General features: G+C 40.1%; 1 protein-coding gene across 8 annotated transcripts in view; it reads left to right on the top strand.

Annotated features, from left to right (window-relative positions):
* The window catches only part of Hivep2 (HIVEP zinc finger 2), a 189,590-nt gene that overhangs the window by 144,592 nt on the left and 26,567 nt on the right, over window positions 1-18,431 (top strand). The window contains exon 4 of one of the 8 annotated variants that reach the window (XM_052169385.1): window positions 16,531-16,616. The exons of the other annotated variants lie outside the window; for them this stretch is intronic. The gene's annotated coding sequence lies outside the window, so the exon portion shown is untranslated. The remainder of the gene's footprint in view (window positions 1-16,530; window positions 16,617-18,431) is intronic. 8 annotated transcript variants of the gene reach the window in all.

Below are 18,431 nucleotides of genomic sequence, written 5' to 3'. Positions count from 1 at the left end.
GCCTATTGTAGAAGACCCTAAATTTGAAGGATACTTGATCTTCAAATTACCCCCAGGACATACATACATTTCACGCTGCTATTATGAAGAGGCTGTTATACATTTCTTTTGATTACAGCAGCAACTAGCAGAATATTAACAAATACAGACAGGATCCCTGAGTCCTAGGATTCAGACTTAAGGGAGCCACAGTGCTATGTACATATGCACTAGGAAATATCTCCTGTGACATGTCCTGTCACAGGAGAGGCATGGAGAAAAGTTTCAGAGAGGGAGAATAGACTCGGTGTGATTATGTTGGAGTAAGCCCAACAAGTCTGCAAAGTAGACATGAAATGCCAAGACCTAAGTGGAAAATAAGTCAAGGCACAAAACTCATCAGTAAGCCATCTCTAAGCTTAGGACTTGGGCGTGTGCAAAAGCCCGTAACAGAGCTTACAGTGTTGCGTTGATTCTCGTTTTAAGGTCATTTCAAACCCACTCATGTAGGCTTAGATTTTTCAAAATCTACTTTAATAAGTGTTCTTAAATGCTCCAACTTCCTTTCTAGCCCACCAACCAAAGGTAGGGGAGAAGAAAGGTTAATAGGAAATGGGGGATGTGGACCTGTTTAGAGGTAGTTCTTTGGGGGTGATTCCAAACACCAAACAGTATTGGCAGTCAACTTCAATCAGCAAATACCAAACACGAATCAGTAGCAGTGCCTCCATCCTTAAGGAACTACAAGGTCCCACCAAATCGTCACACATCCTGGGAAGCGACAAGCAGCAGAATGTCACAAAAAATTCTTTGGAGCATTTTTCTTTATGAAGTCGGGACCAGCAAAGATAAGGGAACACCAGGAAAGCATAGCGAGACGTGCCAATGCAAGAATCTTCTTCACTGTCTATTGGGTTCTCCTTTTACTCTATCTAAGCATCCTGTGTCTGCGTCAGCAAAATACCCTCTCATAAGAAAGCTTCCAGAAAAAAAAAAAAAACATCACATGACATAGCTGAGTCTCCAAAGAAACCAGAAATTTCCACCTCACACTCATGGATCTCGGTGGAGCATGAAATAGAGAGGCATGCTGTCAGTTGGCTTTGCGGTGCCAACATTGTAGTTCCTTCCATAGACAACTAAGCCTCTAATGTTACTAGGCAAGGTGAGTTGCTGTGGCCACCATTGTCGACAGAGTTAACATTGATGGCGCCATCATTATGTAGCATTTAGTAGATTCATTTAGTTTTACAGTAACCAAGGTTGGCAGGGCAGAATTGTACCTATTTTTAAGTGAGGGTACTCAGCCAGCTGAAGTGATTAAGGGTACATAGTAGACAATAGAATCAGTGTGCTCCCAAAGGTCTCTGCAATCCCCAGAAACATCACTGCCCTGGCCTTACTCTCTCTATGGCTGTTGGCTGCACCTAACCTTCTCACATGAGAACCATCAGGGATAAACCACTGTGACGTCTGCTCTGACTTGCTTAATTGTTGGTTTTTATTACACCACCATTGTACCTCTTACTATAATGCATTTTTGTGGGTTCCCTTGTAGTTACTTGTTTTGGATGCACCCCACCCCATACATGGTGAAGACCAGGGAAGGTCTTCTCCCCTCTCATCTGAACCAGCATCAGAACAGGCTGCAAGAGAGAACAGAGATGCTGGGTGGGTCACCCGCGACATTCATATCCAGGGCTGAGATCTCAACCGCAGTGAAGAAGGACAGTTCCAGTTTTAGAATGGCTCCTTTGCCTTATTTCCACTGATATAAATACTTCCCATGAGTTTGGGAAGATTTCTCTTCCTGAAACTCTCAACCGTCTTCTTCTTTTTAATCCTCTTTCTCATCCATTATGATATTAAAAGAAGTCATCTCCAAGATTTCATCTCTTGACTTTAAATTTGAATCTCTCCACAGGTTAAAACTCTTCCTCATGCAATAGGTACTAACTAAGTAGAAAAAAATTTTCTTTTAGAAATACATTTACCCATTGTGGTGAGGCCTTTTCCCCCCCTGAACATACAGAGTATGTATATGAAAATGGAGGGTAAATCATTAGAAATTTCAACGCAGAAAGGAATTGAGTGATCCACAGGAGAGAATAAATCAAGTAAAGATGCTGTCTGTTAGTCAATGTTCCACCTTATTAAACTTGAATTCTGCACTTCTTACAGCAGAGGCAGAGGTGCTTAATAAGTGTTAATAATGACTAATGTCATATCACAGATGTTAATTGAATGTTGATAGGTATCTAAAAATTACAGTAACAGAGGCACACTTCAGCAGCTGGGTATGGTGATGCCGTTCCTGGGTGGAGTGCTGTAGAGTATGTGTGTGTGTGTGTGTGTGTGTGTGTACATGCACACGAGCTATTAAGACAGGTTTTTCACACCAGTCAAATGCAGACATTCTCAGTATTTTTTGTGGTACCACCCAGCTGTGCTGCCATTCACACATCAAGTCTGAAGTAAGGGAAAATACTTGCTGCTTAATCTAACATCAGGCGGGAAATTCTTGGGCAAAACTACTAAGAATAAATAACCTCTAGCAATTTGACCCGGACTTGAATAACATCTGGGATTTCTGGCTTTAAGTAATTTGTCTATGTGGCACATTCCTGCATACGGAGGAAGGTAAAACTCAGGCTAGCCCATGATGCTTGGGTCTGCAGCAGCTATGGAAGCAGCTTTTCTAATGGGCTGCAGTCCAGCCCAAAGGCTTCCCAGCTTTCTGACGTCACCAGCTGTTCATCTTCCATCTGAAACTTTTATCACAGTTGGTACGTTGTCTTAAACAGATTGGTTGAGCAACTCTGATGTTGAAGACTCGAAAAGGTTTGGTAAAGTGGGAGATAGTTTCCATGATTCTTACTTTTCCAAATAAGTTGTTGAATTATAAAGCTGCTTGCTGCTGACTGGTGCTGAGTTTTGATTCTGTGGAGTCAGAATAGGGTGCGTTCTCAGTTGTTTCAGGGAGGCAAGGGGTCTAGTGCTCCCCTTCGAGCTCTGGGCATTTTAGTGCTGTGCAGAAGAATGGCTCTCCTCGGGGCTTATAAGGTTGCTAGTCCTCTTTGTCCTTTAGGAATATCTAGGTTTGTACTGTAGATAGGGCTAAGACTCCTTCCTGCCAACAAGTCAAGGAATAAGTTTGTTTTATGTCTAGCGATCCCGTCATTAAAAAAATCTCCAATAGAAATAATCACTTTATGACATATTCTAAACAGATACACTTTCATAATTGAAGTTATATCTATACCAGACAAAATATGTGCATTTTATATAAGCACATTCATGTGGGCTTGTATGCATACAAAATCCATTTCAACTATAGAGCTACATGTTATTCTTCAGTCTCAAATAGCTTACATTTAGTACCAGCCTTATAGGTATTAATTCTGAAAATTTAACCTTGCCATTGTAACAAGAAGAATGAGAATAATTTATGACCTTTTATGAGTGATAGGTGTTGTCCCAAATGACTTACATGAGGCATTTTATTTAAGAGTCAAAACACCCTTCTGGCATCATAACTATTTTAAGATGAGAAAACATGTTGAGGGAGTCATTCATTTAACCAGCATCTCATAGCAGGTGTGCAGTGTGTGAGGATTAAGGCCTAGGTTTATTGTTACCCTCAAAATCTGCTGCCTTCTTGGGACCACACATGACCCGGAACAGTCAAGAATAGAATAGCTTTTTGTTAGAGAAAATGAGCTACGCAGAAATTTACAACTAAGATGGATGACTGTAACTCATTCCTCATACCTTCTTTGAGGCTATATTGGAAATATGGGGAGGGGGAAACACCATTGTACCTGTGCTAGATGTTCTAGGCAGACCGTTTGTTTGGGTACCTTTGATAGCAAGAATGGATTAGCAAACAGGAGTATTGTTGATTGCTGATACTGCCTAGCTCAGGGCAATGCACTGACAGTCAGGGCTCATTCAGATCCATTACCTTTCTTTTGAGAGCTCTCTCCTTGGTTAGCACATGTGCCGAAAGGTACAGTGACAGAGATCTGTGACCTAAACAGGAGAGAATTTCCTGTGTCTTCTTGGGATAAAAAGTCTTCCTTCTCCTTTGACAGCTGTTACTCCTCAGAGCCCACTTCAGAAGTATTTCAAATATTCATCCTTGGTGTAAAATTACCATTTTTTGTGTTGTTGTTGACAAAACAGGATTTTCCAGACATAGGTACATGCCAGGCAGATATGTAGACAATGGGGAACTGGTATGTTCATGAAATGCTTTTGTCTTTAGCTTGGGAGTTTGCTGGGTATATACCTGCTAATTTACAGTCTTAATGACTGCCCTTGAGGAGAATATTTCAAATTAGTTGTTTTTAATGAGTTGCCCCTTTCTTTGGTGTATGTAAGGGTCATGAAATAATTTAAAGTTAAATGATACTTTAATTCAGTTTGTTATGACCTATCCTGTTGAGATGAAGTTTTGTTCATTAATTCCTTAAGCAAAAAGCAAGCCAAAATAAGTATTGGGTTTGGTGCTAATTCCACAACTGTGTAATGAATGTAAGTTTGCTAACAGATGTCTTTAGAAGGTTTATAGTCTTAATTGGTTGTAAAATAATCCCGTTAGGCTATTGTATAAAAGCCTTGACACTTTTGCTATGTTGAAAGAACTTTCTTGGTGCCTTCAGATTAGCAAGAATTATTAGTCAGGAGTTAGTCTTTTGACTTTCTTCAACACTTCCCTACATTGTCTACTGCCAATGTCTGTCAGTACCAATGACCACAGCAATACCTGCTTAGCACTTAAGGAGGTTTAACTTCTTTTTCTACTTAAATCAGCAAGCTCCCTTATCATGGCATCTCAATTTTGACCTGTCAACATGGTGGAAGCCAGGTCACAAGCCTTATTGCGTCCATTTTACATATTAAGAAAGTCAAGCTCGAAAGAGATAAGGGCTTAACTCTTTGTTGGTCCATATGAGAGGAGTCGGGACACCTATGTCTACTGTGGTCTGTAGAAATAGCCCTGTTCTGGGAGGTACAAAGCCTGGAAGGCCCCTAATCATGTAATCTCCTAGAAGCTGGGCTGACCATTGCTTACCTTCTCTGAGCCTCAGTTTCTGCATGTGTTCTTATGTTAGATGTTGAGGCTGCAGTACACTTTGGATGAAGAAGGCATTTTTGATCAATTTTTCTTTACATTATATTTTGTGGTATTAAGAACAACATTATAGTTCAAGTAATTTATATCCTTATTAAAAATCATGAGCAGATGCTGCAGTAAAATTAGTCTGAGCATCTTGTCTAAGTCTTTCAGTGAAAGCCCAGCAAGGCGCCTAGAAATTAGACAATACAATTCTTCATTCTGTAATTTTCTATTATGTTTGCGGGTTGTTGTTATTTGTGTGGTTTTGGTATTGTCTTATTTTGTTTTCATAAGACGGGGTTTTTTCTTTATAGCCCTGATTAGCATGGAACTCCTGACTTGCTTTCTGAGCTTACAAAATACTAATATTTTTAGACATGAACCATCATACTCACCTCTCTGTCTTTATTTTTATATTTTTATCTACTTCTGTTTGCTTTGAAGAAAGTATGTTAATGAAGTTGATTATGGCTGTTGCCTGGTTTTTACAGATGTTGAGCATCAACCCCAAAGCCCTGCTGATGTTAGATAAGCACCCTGTCACTCAGTGACATTCCAGACCCAAAGGATTTTTATTAGTATTTTCTCTAGAAACGTCCATTTCCTTCAGTGATAGATGAGAAGGAATGAATGTGAGATTCCAAATGACATCTCTCAACTCGGAACCACTAAAATTGTGTCAACTGATACTGTTTGAGGGCCTGGACATTTTGGCTAACTGTTTTCCAAGCTGATGCAAATGTTGTCTACCATATTGTTGTGATCTCCTTGGGTGGATAACTGATGATTTCCGCAGGTGTCAAAAACACCAACATTACACCAGTAAGCTGGGGTTGTGCATTGATTACTAATGTTCACTAAACCCCAACTGGGAATTCAAAGTGCACGGATTCTAGTGTTTGCATTTACTTGAGAGGCACAATTGCTTTAAATCACAGCCAACTGATTAATCAAAATGACACTTTGTTTCTAGATTCTTCATTGTTTAAATTTTAAATAGCACTTAGGATCATTAGTGCTTGTATGTTAACCGATTAAGCAGATTTGAGACTTGATCAGATGGACTCAAATCTGGTTAAAGTAATGCGTCTAAATCTGATTTCTAACCCTTTGGATACTCAACAGAATCTTCGTCCAACCCCATAGTAGACTGCAGAAGGCTGGGGTGTGGAATCTGCCAACCTAAGTGATCTGTGTCCAAGAATATGTCAAATATATTTTCCATGCCTCCTGCTGAGACTTGACAATAGCTGGAAACTTGACCATGTCTCAAAGATAATATAACTTGACTGTATTATTCATACACACTTTCTTAGAGAAGAAAAAATAATATGTGTTCCTATTGTTGTATTGTTTGCATGCACTCTTTCTGTTGCCACTGTATAACCTCCTAGAATCAATATGCTATAGTTAAGGATTCAGAAAGAGGAAAATACTTGGGTTGTTTCCATTATTTTTTATAGACCTGAAACTAATTAGTTTTTTCTAGTTGTGCTGTCCAAGCATAATTACAAAGTACAAATAGATTCAATTTTGGAAACAGTTCCTAACAGCACTTGTGATGCATCTTGCAATATCCCCCCTTTCTGAGATGTGCCTTCGTATTTTTTTTTAATGTGGCTGAGACAAGAAAAAAAGAAAACAACCAAGTATTTCATGGTAGCAGTGATGTTAGTGACCAAAAATTTGCCTAGAAGAAAATAAAAACAACAAACTGGAGACTCTTTCAGAGAGGACACAAATTTATATGTTAGCTTTCTAAACCATAGAGGGAGACGAAGTAGGCTGGAAAATTTCATGTCTAGGTTGAAATCAAAATGAAATTCTTGGGCTCGTGAGAGATTAGTGGGCAGTTCCAAAGCATCTTGCTCTCCCATGCTCGTGTCAGGGTTTAGACGACTCCTCTTTGGACACCATACAAGGAAGGGTTTTATGCACGGTTTGGGTACTCACTCATGAGTGAATTCATACCCATCCTTTAGTTCATCTATTCTTTCATTTATTTATTTATTTTTAATGTAAATAAGGAAATAAACTATTTATTATTCATTTATGTATTTATCTACTAATGTAAAAATATGAACCAAGTTTCTATTATACTTACTTTTTTAACTTTCTATTATATCACCAATTTTCTATTATACTTACCTCTATGACATGATCAAATGCCTCTCTCTCTCTCTCTCTCTCTCTCTCTCTGTGTGTGTGTGTGTGTGTGTGTGTGTACAATGCTTGTGTATGAGTGTGCCCTGCAAAGGCTAGAGGAAGACATTAAGTGTCTTCCCATGTAATTCTCTGCCTTATTTTGTTTAGACAAGATCTCTCACTGAACCAGAAGCTTGACATTTAGGCTAGACTGGCTGTCCAGAAAATTCTCTGGATCTGCCCTTTTCTGCCTCCTAATGCTGGGGTTACAGACATCTGCAGCCAAGCCTGGCTTTTTACTCGGGGATTCACTGTTCAGAGTCACATCCTCATGTTTTTAAAGCCAGCACTCTTCTTAAGCACTGAGCCATCTCCCCAATGCCACAAATGACTTTGTGATTTTCAGTGTGCTTCATAAGTGGTTGAGCATACAGTACACAGTTAGTTTAATAAAGCAAAGAGTTTGTATTCCAAATGATAAATAATGGTTTATATTTCTAAAACCTCCAACGTTTCTGAAATCAGAACAGCTCAGTTTTCACATGTAGGACATAAGGGGAATTGCTTCTACTGTAAAGAAATTGTGTGTGTGTGTGTGTGTGTGTTGTATAATTTTTAATGTCTCAAATCTGTTCATAGATTTATAGACACTCATCATCTAGAGTTTTATTGAAACATAAACAGTAAACTATTGGATATAGCATTTATGAGCTCAGATAGAACTGGCATATATTCTGAAGCAAAAGCAAACCTTTGGAAGAGCGTTTTTTTTCCGGACCTGAGGAGATATCACCCTCACCTTGCAAGTATGAGAACCTGAGTTCAGTCTCCAGAACCCTCATGAAAAAACTGAATGCAGAAATAGGAAGATGATTCAGACAGCAAAAAGCATTTTCTGCTTGACATGGTGGTACAGGGTTTGTAATCTTAGCTTGCCTTCAGAAGATGGAGTCAGAGAAAAGAGAACCCCCAGAAGCTCTTGACCCAGCTAGGCAGCATCCCTGGTTCTAGAGCCAGCATCCCTGGTCCCAGAGCCAGAATCCCTGGTTCTAGAGCCAGAACTCCTTGTTCTAGAGCCCAAATCCCTTGTTCTAAAGCCAGCACCCCTTTTCTTATCTGCTGCACTGTAACATGTCTATCTGCCCTTCATTCCTTCCTTACCCCAGTACTTTTGACATTGCCTAACTATCTCTGTGTTTTCCCAATGAGCTTTGAAGTCTCCTCTGCGTTTGCTGCTTCTTTTTATGTTCCCTCTCAATACTGCACAGAAAGCTTCTTGAAGGCAGGACAGCTTTGACAGCTGTGAGTTATTCTTAATTTATATTTGGTGTCATTGAAACCAATTCACACAGACAGACAGGCATGTGTGTGCGTACACACACACACACACACACACACACACACACACACACAGACCTCTCAGTATAATCCCAGATAAACTTGGGAAAGCAATTCATTGAAGTTATGTCTTTGTTAGGTTGAGTAGTTCTCACCATTGTACAGGCATCAAATAAACCATTTTATTTTATCCCCGTTAGGCCAAATATTTAGTTTAATGGTTAATGCTAAGATGATGTGGAATGCAGCAGTTGTTTGCCTACCACAATAACACTTAATTATAGGATAAAGAAAATTGCAAGGGGAAAAAATTAGAGAATACCACAAACTGAGAAAAAAATGATGATTATTTGTTTGGAATGGGCTATGTAAGACAAGGTCTCACTGTAGAGCCTGGGCCAGCCTTCAACTCCCAATCCTCCTGCCTCAGCCTCTTGAGCACTTGGCTTAGAAGTGTCAGCAACTATGCTTAAATGACATGACATTTAATTAACCATCTAAACACCATCTGTATGGCTCTGCCATTTTGCTAAGATAATCTAATCTGCGGCAGTCATCAGAGAACCCTACAGCAATGGAGGCTGTCTCAGCCTTGGCCTCCTTGAGCCACATGGCTCGCCTCTGGTGGCTGAATGAAAGGGATTTCTTTAATTATAATGTTTACTTTGAAAGGTATTTTTAATTATTATTAAAGGCTGGCAGAAGGGGAATCATAACAGGAGACCAGGCCAGGTCTGTAGAGTGAGTTAAATGCAGGCAGCTTCAGGAAACCTGTTCTGAAATGAAAACAGGGATGGAGAGAGCAGGAGGGAGGGAAGAGGAACTGCAGCAGCAAGCTGACAGAAAATAGCACATACAGAAAGCTGGATTAAATCGCTGCTTTTGCTTTGGATATTAAATAATGTACTATTTGTAGAAATTGATTCGGCTGACATCTGATTTTGCTAACAATTACCCCTTTAGGGAAACTTAAAATTTTCACTAAACATTTTTTAATAAAACTGGGAGTAAGTCAAAGGCCATGGATTATTATTTTTTTCTCTTGCTATCTTCCATGCCTGATAGACTTAGCAATAAAGTTATGGGTTATCAATGTCTTCTCTGAAGGTGAATATCATTTACTCTCAAGGGTCCATTCTTGTTCTTCCTCAGTTAGTTTATATGACAAGGTCAGGCTATTAATGCCCCAATAATAAAGAGTTGGGATAGTTATAAAGAAGAAAAGAAACTCTATTTGACTTAGAGCTTGCAGAATTAAGCCCAGACCAGAAACATCACGGCATGTCTCAGCTCTTAATGCAAGACTGATGTCTCACCCTTTCCAACTCCTAGTTGGGCTGAATTTAATGATCCTGAAATTTACATTATTGTATTATTACTTTTATTAAATATTATCAACATTTTATTGCTATTTAAATTAATGTATTCTTAGACTAAGGATAAAAAATAACAAGTGCTAACAGACGTTTGCCACTATTTGCTTCTAAAACCAATGAGCTTGCTACGTTTCTTACTGGTTGTCAAATGCTTTTTGGACCTTGGTTGTAACTGTTGTCTTGGCAGACACTGGATGAGCTGATGGATTTGTGTGGGAGAGTTGGTGTTGCCAATACCAGAGGAGGACAGCCGCTTGCAAGCTGATGCCTTAGGCTGGGGGGGGGGGGGGGAAGGGGGCCTGGGGGACGATGACACTGCAGGATCCAGGAATCAAACAGACATTCACTTACCGTAATCCTGTAGACTGGGACTCATTTTCAAAGGCACATCAGCCTAGAAGACGTGCATATAGTAGGCATTCAATATGTGCTTGAAAATGACATAAGATAATCAGAAACATTAGGTAAGCAGTCATAACGGACAGTCACTGGTGCACATAGTTTTTCCTAAAAAAAAAAAAAAAAGATGCAATTTACTGTTCTTTGCTGTATAACTTTTCTGTGCTCTAGAATAGCAATACCTCATGGATCACTTCAAATCAACCTCCCTCCCTCCCTCCCTCTCTCCCTTCCTTCCTTCCTTTCTTCTTTCCTTTGATCAAAACTAGATTCCTATACATTCTGCTATGAATAGCATCACCAACCCCTAAGTTTGTTTGACTGATAATAGTTTATCGGTGTGCAATACTGTGTGACACTTTCATATACATGAAAGTGGGCCTTTACAGAACCAGGCCCTGTGCAAACAGGCAAAATAGTCTCTTGGAGTTTGCTTGTCAAACCCTCTTTTATGCTGACTCAGGGAGAGTCGCTCTTCTAATGTACCCTATTCAACTTTGTGTGCTGGCTAGTGTGTGCATGCATGTGCAGTATGTGTGTGCTGTGTATACTACGCGAGTTTGTGTGTGTCCACTTTTATGTCCATGCGCAGCTTGTATGTACATGAACTTACATGTATATGAGTGTGCAAAGTGCATTTGTGTGTGGGGGTATGTGTTTGCTGTATGAAGATCTTCCCTAGTATCTCACAGCCACTTGACACTTAACATTAGCACTCTTGAGTGTGTGCTTCTGTGTTTGGTGTGTATGGATGTGTTTATGTGAATGTGTGTGTGTGTGTGTGTCTGTGTGTGTGTGTGTGTCTGTGTGTGCATGTATATGTTCCCAGCACATACAGATCTTCCCTAGTATCTCACAGCCACTTTACAACACTAGCACTTCTTCACACTTCAAAGGTGAACAATGAGTTAGGTAGGTATGAGAGTCTTTTTTTTTCCTGAGGTGAAAGATGTGTCTAAGTAAAGCTTGTGAGATTGATGGGATATATCTTGAACTTCAGTATCTGTGCCCTTCTCTTGTCTTTTGCCACCACTTCCAAATCTTCTACTCTCCAAACTCAATTACAGGTCTACCCTGTAGTTGAGAAGGAATATCGGTCCTTCTGTTAGAGATGCCATGCTCAAACCTCCCTTTCACTGAGGGACATAGGAGTCATGTCTGTGGCATGCTCTACTGGTCCAGTTATCACAGGATTTATTCAAATGATGGCTGATTTTATTTTGCAAAGTTCTTATCTTAAGGCTGGCAGGTTTGTCTGAGGCTTTTCTTAAAACTGATTTAGCATATATATTTTTTCACTTTTCTTTTTTTTTATTTGATATATTTTTTATTTACATTTCAAATGATTTCCCCTTTTCTAGCCCCCCACTCCCCGAAAGTCCCGTAAGCCCCCTTCTCTCCCCCTGTCCTCCCACCCACCCCTTCCCACTTCCCCGTTCTGGTTTTGCCGAATACTGCTTCACTGAGTCTTTCCAGAACAAGGCCCCTTGATTTAGCATATATTTTTAACCCGAGAGAAAAATAAAGATGGTTGGAGGTTCTTATAGGTGTCTGAGAGGTTTGTCAGGGAAATATTAGCCTCTTGCTAAATTCATGGACATCTTGTTAAATTGTCTTTTTAAAATAACTCAGGAAGAGTAGAGATTGATGACAACTAGTCCTACAAACAATGGATAATCTTCAAATATCTGTCTTTAATGAGTATACTCTTTTTCTTGCTAATTTAATGAAAATAATGTATTACAATCCACAAGTAAATATCTTATCTGAAGGACTGTTTTCTTCCTAGAATAGAAAGGCCAACAAACCACTTACATAGAAACAGGGATGCTTGGACTTTCTAAGTTTCAATTACACCTTGGAGATGAATGTTTGGAAAATACTCTCAATAGTAACTGAAGAGCAAGAAGTCTGCTGGTGACAGAGCAGCCAGCCTACACCCAGTTAAGGAAACCAGATTCACTTCATGGTGAGGAATCTAGTTTAGAGGAGACTGAGATCATTTTCTTCCTTTATTTTCGAGACTATAATGTAATCACATCATTTCGCCCTCCCCTTACGCCCCCACCTCCAAACCCTATCAATTACCAAGCCTTGCTCTCTTTCAAATGCATGGCCTCATTTCTGCATTTAATTTTTCTTAAATGCATAAGTGTCTATGTATTCCTAAACCTAACCTGCTTAGTCTGTATAATATTAAAAATATGTAAGTTTTCAGGAATGGCCTTTTGGTATTGGATAACTAGTGAGTGAGCTCTTCCCTTGGAAAGAGTAGGTTGTTATTATTTTTGTTGTTTTTGCCAGTCTCAGCGTTCCTTGGTTGCCTGTACTTCTTTACATACGGTTGAAGCCTTGTGGGCTTCCCTGTCTGTTTTGTCTATTGTTGCTGTCCTTGCTTAGCTCGTGTTTATGCCGTCATGTTGGGGAGACTCTATGGGCATAGTTTCTGACATCACTAGGAGACACAATCTCCCAGCAAATTCACTGATCCTCTCCTTCTTTCTGCCTTTCTTCCACGATGTCCCTGAGCCTTAGATGTGGGAGTTGTTTCCTAGATGTATCCCTTCCACAAGTCTGCCTTTGGATGGACTGCAGTCTTCTGTAATGGTCTCCACCTGTTTCAGAGAGAAGTTTCCTTGGTCACAAATGAGGGTGCATACTTGTCTGTGGGCATAATGACAAATATTTGGAAGGTAGTTAAAGGTTATGCTGGCTCAGTGAAGTGGTGGTTGTAGACTTTCCTCCAAGATCCATGCAACTCCCTAGCCTTGGGTAGTACACTGGGTTTCTGTGAGATTTTTAAACAACATTCATCAGCACGCTTTCTGACAAACTCGGTATTTATTAAATGTGATTTTATCACCTGGTAATTTTCATATGAATCTAATAATCTAAAAGTAAAGTTTTTTTTAAATGGTACATTGTAACAACAATGTACCACATAATTCACATAAAGCACTTTGGGGAAATATTTTTTCCTTTATTTTGATGGAGAAGCCAAGCTTTAAAAGCTCACTTAAAATTAATGGGAAAATTAATTTTCCAAGAGAGTTTGACTGCATCTTCATTTTAATAGTGAAAATAATTGCCTAGCTTGCAGGACTATAACTGATTGCCTGTCTGGGCAAACTCACTCCAATCAATTCTGTGATGTTCTTCTTAATATCGTTGGAATCTCTGCTTTAAGATCACAGTCATGCCTGGGATAATCCTACAAGGTCAGAGCACGACAGGGTCATTAAGGTTTGTTGATTCCCAGGAGAAAACCAAACTTGCAGTGATTCAGGTCAGTCACACAGTTGTACATCTGTTGCATACGTTTTCCTCCTCTCGGTGTGCAGTGGTCTTCCTGGGTGAAAAAGGAGTTGTAATCTGAAACTTCAGAGATAAGAACATGGCATGAGAAGTGTATATATCCTACTTCCTGTAACCCTTGGACAGCCAGAACTGAGAGCATTTCCCTGGTCTCAGCTTGTCAGCCACTCACAGAGCATGCCTGGTCTGTGGAGGTGGCTGGCAGCAATAGTGAGTTGGGTTGTGTCATGATCTACTGAGAGCTGCACATTCAGTGCATATTCAGTGAAAACTGCACAAAGTTGTTGCCTAAAACTCTCAGTTATCTATAGCATCTTGGCCCATTTATGTCTTGGATGACTTTTTGAATGCAAAAAGAGTTCAGTGATTTGTTCTCACTCTTTTTTCTGAGAGATGCCACTGGTTATGTTTGTTAGTTTTTTCACTTTAGTATAAGTTCCTATTACCAAGGGACTTTATTTTCTTCTTTAAAAACAAAACAAACAAATCTTTTTTATTAGTTAAAAAAAAAAAGGAAATTTCAAGTAAATCAAAAACACCCCACCCCACAATTAACCAAACCCAAAGTCTATGCAACAGAGTAGGATTTTGTACAATTAGAATAGGCATTCAGAGCAGCAGCGTGGGACTTCACATTAAATTTTACACTTTTGGTATCAAGTATATTTTATGCACCACCCAACCCCCTGCCCAAAAACCCAGAATGGACTTAGAACTACGAAAGCAATTAACTTTCTAGCCTCTTCTATAATTCACACTCATTATCTGGATTCAGTTCCTTCCTCATCCTCTTTCTTGTTCTCTGTTCTTCATGTGATACTGTACCCACATGTGTATGTGCTCACATGTATACATATATTATTATATATACGATATTTCTCTCATAGTCCACATATGAAAGAAAATGTTTTTTTTTTAATTTCCAACATTGTATGACCATGCTTCTTTTGAATTAGTTTCATTGTCTAAAGAGATGCTATTTGAGTATGATGGTATTTTATTTTATTTGCTTTCATTTTTGGCTTTTAGACATTCTCGCCATTCGTCTAATGAAAAGCAGTCGTTATGTTCCTTGTCTTGATGACATTTCGGGGTTAGAGAGGAGCTTGGCAGCTGTCACCTTGAGTGTTCACAGTGGTTGATTTGAGGCAAGAGGAACCAAGTTTAAAACAGAAAATAAATCCAGCATTTGCTTAATAATTTGCTGTTGGCTGCGGTAGAATCTTATCTGGCCACCCACGTTCATCTGCTTGCTGACGCGGCTTCTGCCTCAATCGAAGAAGCTATTTTTTTGTGCCTTTTGTGTCTTTAGAGGAACCCAGTGGGCCTGCTTGCTTGTAATGATTCATATCTTAAAGTGCACAGGAAGTCCTACTTCAGGGGTACAGTGGGGTGATGGGGGTGGAGAGAAGGGGTGACAGCCCTGGAAATCCTTGTAAGAAGTGGTCCAGGGACAAGGCACCTTTTGACTGTTGGGTCATGGTTCTTTAGTTCTTTGGGGAACGTCTTGCCACACTACAGACCAAGGTGCTGTTGCAGTCTTAAGTAGTAAATATACAGTGTCCACCTGTGGCGGTCATTTTTTTAGTATGTGGTTTTTTTTTTTTTTTTTTTTTTTTTAACTGTGTAGCTGAGATTGACTTAGAATTTGCTTATCTCCTCCCCCTCAGCTTCCTGTGCTCTGGGATTACAGGCAGGCAATACCACACCAAGATGTATAATAGTATTTTTTGTTGGCCTCTTACGCAGAAAGCCAAACAATCTCAGATGATATACTTGTGTTAAGTAATATGGTCTTCCTAGAATTTCCTTTTGTTAGATTTAGATAAATATTAATACATAGTATAATAAAGTCCTTTTCTTTATTACGTACTAGCATTGATGAAGGGGCTCTAGTTTTTTCTCTTTCTTTTTTTCTTTCTTTCTTAGTTTCGGATTCCTAGTTAAGAAATTAATTTTAGCACAGAATGTAGCAACAGAAAAAGGAAATTTTATGAGGTTCTCTGAGCGTGTGTAGAGTTACCTGACGACTCTCTGTAGAAGCTTTGTGGGACACCTCTGAAGCTGGGGGACAGAATGACAGCCTGGGCTGGGTTGCAAGGCCACAGCTTCCCTGTCTGCTGCATTGGATTTGATCTTGTGCCCGTAGTGCACGCACGTGTGCAGTTGCACCTGGATGCTTACACAAGTATGCACATGGAGGCGGGCCTTGTGTGTCCTTCCTTAGACACACTGCTCACTTTAGGTTGGTTTTTTGATGTTGTTGTTTTGTTTTCTGAGACAGGGTTTCTCTGGGTAGCCCTGGCTGTCCTGGAACTCACTCTGTAGACCAGACTGGCATCGAACTTAGAAATCCGCCTGCCTCTGCCTCCTGAGTGCTGAGATTAAAGGCATGCATCACTTTAGTTTTTACGACAGTCTCTTCCTGGCTTGGAACTCACCAAGTATGCTCGGCTGGCTAGCTAGGGAGCCCTGGAATCTGCCTAGCCTTGACTCCCCGGCACTGAGATAACAAGTGCTGACCACTTCTGGTCTGGGGATCAAACTCATGTCCCCAGTCTTGCCAAGCAAACACATTGTCACCTGAGCTATCTCCCTAGCCCCAATACATCCAGTTGTAACTAGAGCATTGGGTTTTTAATTTAAATTGCTTCTGCTCTGTTACAAGGAATTCCCTTTAATACAATTATTCATTCAAAGATTTGCATTATGTTAAAAGATTCTTTTTAGATTAAGGTAATGCTTTTTTGAGAGATATAATCCCAAATTTTATTTTTTTGGGAGCTGGCAGTGGAGAATAAGCTTGCTATTAAGTTAACTGTCAGCACCAACAGCTTAACTGTTCTTATTCTTCAGATTCTCGGAAGTTGCCTATGAACTTCAGTGGAGAGAGTTGGGAAGCAAAAACACTGTGGTGCAGTTTAATGACACGAGGATAACAGGTTAATGACTAAAGTTCATTATTCTCTCCTATTGATGTCACATGTTTGAAGAGCAGTTTAGATCCTCAGTGAACACACATATATAAACACCCTCCGCCTGACAGGTGTATTCTATTTAGAGAGAATTAAGCTGCACAGCTTTTTTTTTCTTTTGATTTCTACAATAGGCCTACTTTAATCATAGCTTTCTCAACGGGGAGAGTCTCATTTGAGAGTACTTTTTTTTCTGGCATAGTTTATTCCCATATAAAGTTCTTAGTGATTCCAACCCTTACAAGAATAGCTTTTGCCACGCAATTGGGGAAGGAGGTCACTGGAAACGTGAAATCACATCTGTCAGAGGCTCTAAAAAGTTTATGATGGGACGTTGAAAGTGTTGTGCTAGAATCAAAGTATGCCTTGACTACAACCGCAGTGATGGCAGCCTGCTGCCCACTTGGGAAAGCACATCTCCCTTTTCTCGGCACTCTTATGTGTCAAGTTCAACTGCAAGGAGGTCAAAGTACGGGGCTGCCATCCCTGATTTGATTTTCCCACAAGTTCTCCCAAGTTGTCTGGCAGGGTCCCAGAAGATACACAGTTCTCTCCTCTTATTGGCAACTCAGCCATTTTAGGAAAGAATAAAGATTTTATGGAGATTTTTTATTCTAAAAGAAGCCCCCCCCTGCATAATCCATCTTTGAGGAAAGTACCTTTCCAAAATGATCTCAAGGAAATCGGTGTTCATCTGAACATTGGCACTGGTCTCAGTTTTTGAGAGGTCTCCTGGTACCTTCCGACCTTGCTTTCTGAGTTCATTGATTTAGCTCGTCATTCTGAGCTTATAGTGGTAGTGGTGATACCTACATTTTTCAAGTTGTGATCCTTTGTGTGTGTGCATGTGTGTGTGTGTGGGGGGGGCGTCTCCTCTCTAGACAGAACCTCTTGTAGCCCAGGCTGTCCTTAGAAGCTAAGGATGACCTTGAGTTGCTGACCCTTCTTCTTCCTCCAGAGTACCAGAGTTACACCTTATGAACACTGTGCCTGAGCTCATTTGATTCTTATAATAATTGATTAATGGTCCAGAGCAACAGGAAAGTCTGGATGCTTTGCTTCTAAGTACAGAGCCACATAATCCTCCAAACCAATAAGAACAGCAGACGACTGCTAAGACGCCATCTTGATTTTTAAGAAATGTCTTGTTAGTGAAGCTGAGCTTGTTGCCTGCTGTCATTTGACAGCTCAGGATTTGAGAATCTGGTCATGGTCACTTAACATTTGCTACCACTTAAGTGAGGATTAATTTCCTGAGATAAACTTTTTTTTTTCCGAGATAATAATTTTCCCAGCCGGAAAAGCAACATGGTAGGGTAGCAAAGGTCTCCACCACTGAGCAGAGCCAGCCCACCTGTCTTGTTACCCAGTCCACCCTCTCTTTCATGCAGTGGCCCTTTCTTGTGCTCTGGTTCCTCTACTGCCACATGCATGGCTACACACACACACACACACACACACACACACACTGAAACAGCCACCCAGACTCGAATACCTTTTTCAATACAACCATCCTCTGAAAAGTGCCACTGCCCAACAGGATGATGGTGCCTGTCTCTCCCAATGCAAAGACACCTTTTGGCTGCCACCCTATCCATGGGAACCCCTAAACCCATACTCTCTGAATTTGGTCTTCCATGCACTGAAGCACTGGGAGAATTTTAAATGTGAATATGAGACTGCTTGGAATATCGAGTCCTTTGTTGGCAGCGAGTGCCAAAAACTGACTCTGTGTGGGTTTGGTTACCATAAAAAGAAATCCCTGTGGATAAAATGATAAGT

This window comes from Apodemus sylvaticus, chromosome 23 (genome assembly GCF_947179515.1).
Source record: "Apodemus sylvaticus chromosome 23, mApoSyl1.1, whole genome shotgun sequence".
In the NCBI taxonomy this organism is placed as follows: Eukaryota; Metazoa; Chordata; class Mammalia; order Rodentia; family Muridae; genus Apodemus; species Apodemus sylvaticus.
The sequence above is the reverse complement of the archived record's forward strand: the minus strand, read 5'-3'. Positions and strand labels throughout refer to the sequence as shown.